At 51.5% G+C, this 5,609-nt stretch overlaps 1 long non-coding RNA gene across 1 annotated transcript; it reads right to left on the minus strand.

Moving 5' to 3' along the window:
* Window positions 1-2,449: 2,449 nt before the first annotated feature.
* On the minus strand, window positions 2,450-5,304 carry LOC123584848. Its single transcript, XR_006705706.1, has 2 exons — window positions 5,154-5,304; window positions 2,450-3,018 (listed from the first exon to the last, which is right to left on the minus strand). It is a non-coding gene; the product is annotated as an uncharacterized LOC123584848 (long non-coding RNA).
* Window positions 5,305-5,609: the final 305 nt, after the last annotated feature.

The following is a 5,609-nucleotide window of genomic DNA, read 5'->3' on the forward strand; positions in this document are numbered from 1 at the left end:
CAAAGCCTGCAAATGACTAATATGGTTTTAGCTAATATGAAGGACCCTCCAGAGCAGTCAGGGACAATCACTAAAGTGTCAGGTCATTAGGAAGGGCAAGCACAGACACACTTTGGTTCCTGGTCCTGCCGCCTCCTCTCTGGGTCACTGTGGACAGGTCACTTAATCCTCTGAGCCTTTTTTCTCATCGGTAAAATAGGATGGTCATGTCTACCTCAAAGGGCTATTTGTACGGGTAAAATAAGCTAGATCAGCGCTTCCGTGGCACACAGTCATTGGGAAGTATGTAGTAGTTATTGAAATTAATTGGAGAGGCAGAATATACACATCCAAACTGAAAACGTTCACTCACCTCCCACTCGAATCTAAAGTATGCCTGTTCCCACTCCTCAGCCTTGCACACAGCTCCTCAAACTCCTACACCCTCTGCCAAATCAGGAAACTTCCCACCTTCAAAACCAGAGACATGCCACCTTCAGCAAGGCTTCCCAAACTCACTTGTTCCTCCGTGGCAAATACCCCTGCTTCAGACCTCACATCTCTGCTGCCAGGAAAGCTGTTCTCATGATTGAACTCCCTTGTTTTTCCATCAGACAAGGAGATGCTTGTGGGCAGGGGCTGTGTCCCCTGCTCAGATTAGAGTTCTGACACCAGCCACTATGGAGTCCTTGACTCCTGGCCTGCACTTGATTCCACCTCAAGGTCTTAGCATGTGCCCCGGCCAGGACCTGGGATGCTTGCTGCTCTGCTCCTTTCTCTCCCTTCTCTCAGCAAGTTGCCAAATGAACTCTTAGATACCCTCCAGGACTCCGCTTAAACACCACTTCCTTCAGGAAGCCCTCCTTGACTCCTGGACTCAAATTCCTTATTTTACCCTCTCAAGGCATCCAGTAATTCTCCTTCAGAGCACTGACAGCCAAGAATGATTACATACCAGCAAGACTCCTTTAAATGTTGCAAGTTCAATGAGAACAGGTACGTTGTTTTCCCTAGTATAGTCTCAGCACTTACTTAGTTCAGTGTTTGGTGGGTGCGTAACAGAAGTGCAATAAACACTCTTTGAATGAATGAGTGAATGAGTGAATGAGTGAGTGAGTGAATGAATAAATATAGCCTCTCCTCACCATTCCCAGGTCTTAGCATGCATCTGTCCATACAACACCCCTCAGGTGCCAAGGAAAAGGACAGATATAAGGACCGTCATCTGCTTCTAGCTGAGGTATATTTATTTCTTCCTGGGAACTTGTTACCTTTTTTCCCGGTTGAGCCATGAGTCTTCAGGTTTTCTGGACAACACCCCCACCCCCACCCCGTACACACCCTGTGCCACCAACACTGAAGAACACACACATTCCTCAGTCAGAAGAAAAGCTTCCAAAGGGTTTTCCCCAACAGGGGGAACGGGGCAGCAGGCTCATACCACGGCAGCGACCACGGGCTAAATATACCCTGCTTTGCATGCTGTGTGCTTGAAAGCACACCTGGTAGACACGCATCACAGGCTTGGAAGCGTACCTCACCCGTTCACCTGCTCCAGCTCCAAGAAGCTGCCCCCATAGCCCCCACAGCCCCCACTGCTCCCACAGCCCCACTGAAAGAACCTGGCTGGATCCTCTGGTCTACCCCCGCCCCACTTCACCCCCACTATCACCCCCCCACCCCCACCCCTGCCCTACCACCCCCATCCACCCATACCCCCACCACACCCCACTCCACCCCACCCCACACCAATATTTTGCCTTTGCCCAGTTCTGACATGTGGTTAGACAGGTGCCCACCAAAGCCTTGGGCAGCAGCCAGAATCCGTGGGGCTCTATAGTGCGGATCCCCACCCCAGGGGGCGGTGGCCAGGAAAGCACTGACGCAGGTGGCCTGCAGTCTGGTTACTGTCTGTTCTTCCTGCTGCAACAAATCACTGTATTTCTCTGAGCCTGTTTCCTCAGTGGCAAAATGGGGGTGGGGAGTGATCATACCTGTGCGTCCCACCCCCCAGGCTTATAGTACAAACCAACCCCAGCTGGGAGAATGGAGAGAAGGCCCTGCAATGGGCCGGCCACCGTACAGAACATTGAGGAAACAAACGTGAAGGAGACTGGCCCCTGCCCTCGAAGAGGCCACGTCAGCAGTAAACAAACATTCACAATCCAGCGTGACAGAGGAGTGGGAGAGGTGCCACCAATGGGCCACACAAGAGGAGCAGATGCCAGGGTGATGGACACCTGTGGAGCGTGTAAAAGATCCTCCGCCAAGAACTCAGGCCAACCAGATCATAACTCTTGCCCTCTGGCTGTGTGACCTTGGGCAAGTTACTTAGCCTCTCTGTGCCTGCTCTGTGCCTCATAGAGGTGATATGAGGATGAGGATACGTAAATGAACTTTTGTAAATGAACTTACGTAAAGTACTTAGAACAGTTCCAGGAGCAAAGTAGGCACAAAATAAATGTTAGCCGTTATTCTTATTATCTTTAATTCATCCAACCAATATGTACAAGGCTCTGTTTCAGGCACAGGGAACATGTCAGTAAACAGAACAGACTGGAAAAATCTGCTCTCGTGGAGCTTACATTCTGGGAGGGGAGGGAGACCTATTTAATACACCTATTTAATACACTCGAAAACCCTGGCTTTCAAGTAACTTGGTCTGCGAATGTTCTGCAAGACAAACACACATTTCTAATAAATTTTAACTTGATAAACAAGCGATGTCTTGCCATATGAGTAGTATGCGATCACAACAATGATTCTTGAAATTTCCTTTGATATATAAGTGCTTTGGATTACAAGCATGTTTCTGGAGCGACTTATGCTTGCAAACCAATATTTTACTGTATTTGATGAGGGTGCTTTGGAAAAGAAGGAAGGAGAGAAGGGGAATAGAGTTCCAAGCCATGGGGGAGGGTTTCCATTTTAAGCATGGTGGTCAGGGAAGGGCTCACTGGGAAGGGGACATCCACCGGAAGAACCAGGGTACAAGCAGAGTAGCATCAGGGGCTGTCTCCTCTGGTCCTATGAATACATCTTTAGTTGCAAAAGAGAAATGACCAGGAATGTGAGGATTAAATTAGAAACTACAAAACGCCAGGCATACACTGAGCCCAGAATAAATGTCAGCTCCTCCCTTTCCCTTTTGTCCCCAACGACTCCTCTCCAGTCATCAGGGAATTTGAGATCTCCCAACCAGAGCATGCTTCCTTCTCGAGCCTCTCTTGGCGCCCTTGCCTGGGTCCTTGCAGGCAGGGTGGTCTCAGGTCCGAGGAGCGTGCAGCGGGCTGCGGAGTGTTCTGAAGAAGACTGAGAACCTGAGCCTGGAGGCCGGAGGGCAGCCACCAGCCCTGCAGCCTTCTAGCGGTGGGACCTTGGCCAGGGACAACAATAACAACTGTCACTTATGCCAGGCACTTATTCATTTTATCCTTCCATCAGCCCTGGGGGGTGGACAGGAAAAGTGACCCTTGGGGAGGTTCACTGGGCGAGAAGCAGAGAAGCTAGGGCCAGATCCTAGCTGTGGCACTCCAATGTCCCAGCTCTCAGATTTACCAGAAAGAAAGATGAAATCAAAACCAGAACACCGGATTAAATTTGAGTTTCAGATAATCAAGAAATCTTTTTTTAGTATAAGTTGGTCCCAAATATTGAACGGGACGTACTTATAGTAAATTATTACATTGTTCGTGTGAAATTCAAATATAACTGGGTGGCCTGTGTTTTACCCAGGCTTTCAGCGGATCTATCACATAGGTCTCCCAACATCGGAAGTCACTGCCTCCCGGGGACTTGGAAAATCTAGAGGATCTAGACGTAAAGGCACCAACCGAGGAGGCCAGTAAAGGTCCTGGCATGCCCCTTGCTTGAAGTGAGCTCTCACTTGAAGGTGGGTTGAGGCTCATCCCATACAGCCAGTAAGCAGGCAGAGGGGCCCCTGTTCTAGCTCCTGAGCTTTAGGAGGCCCGGACATGACTCTTCAATGGCCAAAAAAGACTACAGGGCCAAGAAGTACCCACCCAGAGCCTGTGTCCCCCAGCCACGCTCTAGCACGAGGACCCCGAAAGTCACTGCCCAATGGGCCCTGAGCCAGCTTGCAGGGCTTGTGAGGATTTCTACCCTGGGCCTTCTGAGGGCCGACCTCATGGCTGGTGGGGACACCCCTGATTAGGACTGCCCGATAAAATACAGGGAGCCTAGTTACATTTGAATTTCAGACACACAAGGAATACTGTTTTAATGCAAGTATGTTCCAAACTTGACAACCTTTCCCTGGGCCCAAGGACGCCCATTGCTGTTTGGCGATGTGTCAGTGTGCGGGTGGGGCTGTCTACATAGGCACTGGTGATACTGGTGGCCCCCCAAGATACAGGATGGAACCAGAAATGGGAAGAAAAGGTGGGTGGGCCACCGTCTGGGAACACATTTGTTCTCCTACGCTGAGCCCTGCAAATACCAGCACCTCCCACTTCTCTCTGCTGTCCCCACCCACCTCTGAGCTACCAGCCCTGCCTTCCCCAAAGGGACTGCTCTTGAGTGGGGCACCAGGGAGCTGGCTGGCTCGTCCTCTGTCCAGCCCCCCAGCCTTGGACACCAGCCCCGCAGCCCCTCCATCCCTACCCTCAAGCCTCTATCTGCCACTATCTCTGCGGCCTCCCCAGTCCTCCCAAGGTTTGCTCTCCCCACAAGGCCCCGAGGGCGTCAGTTGAAGAGATGGGTTGGACAGATTGGGTAATGGGTGTTCTGGTCTAGACAAGTCTGACCCAGCCAGCCCCACAGGAGGAAGGTCAGAGACTGGCCAGCGGGGAGAGCAGCGGGTCTGGGTGGAGGTGGGGGTGAGGGCTGCTGGGAATTCAGATGCCCTCCTTGACCCATTCTAGAACCCTGCGGAAAATGCTGTTCTCTCCCCTGGAGGAACTTCTCCTCAGGACTGAGGTGAAGAGTGAGGACAATGAACTTCTACCCCTGGGCCCCAGGCTGCAGAAAGGCCTCTGCTCTGGACGCCTCCCGTATCTGTATCTCGTTCGTACCTCAGTCCTAACACCAAGTATGTGTAGAATGCTTGCATCAGTGCCCGGGACGTGCTAGTGCTCAGCACGCTACTGCTTTTATCATCATCATCACTACTTAAGAATGATACATGACGACATTTTTACGCTCATCTTACTCACTGCATGGTGAATTCCGAAGGACTGGGCAGGCCTGTGTTTCGTTCATTTTCGTGGTCCCGGCGCCTGGCACAGACAAATATGTGTTCAGTAAATGTTAGTCTAGTGAAAACAATGGATAGCGTTTAATTGTTCCCGTTGGCATGTCCCTGACTTTCCCCCAGTGTCTCCGTGCTACGTGCACACGGACCACGATAAACCGTCCCTGGCTTCTATTTTTGCCGTGCCTCCTTTTCACAAGGCCTCAAACCTCTCCAACTCTTCACACCCCCATTGCCTGTCCCCACCCCTAGATGCTTCCACCAGGGTTTTCGCCTCCCCAGTGCTCCCCACTGGGCGCCACCAGCCACTGCTGCCAACGGCTTGGAGCGGGGGTGTCAGGGGCCCTGGACTGGGGCGACGGTGGATGGGGTCAGAGTCTCTGAGGGAACATCTTTCCGTTTTATTTGCAGTCCTCTT

This window comes from Leopardus geoffroyi, chromosome C3, assembly GCF_018350155.1.
Source record: "Leopardus geoffroyi isolate Oge1 chromosome C3, O.geoffroyi_Oge1_pat1.0, whole genome shotgun sequence".
In the NCBI taxonomy this organism is placed as follows: Eukaryota; Metazoa; Chordata; class Mammalia; order Carnivora; family Felidae; genus Leopardus; species Leopardus geoffroyi.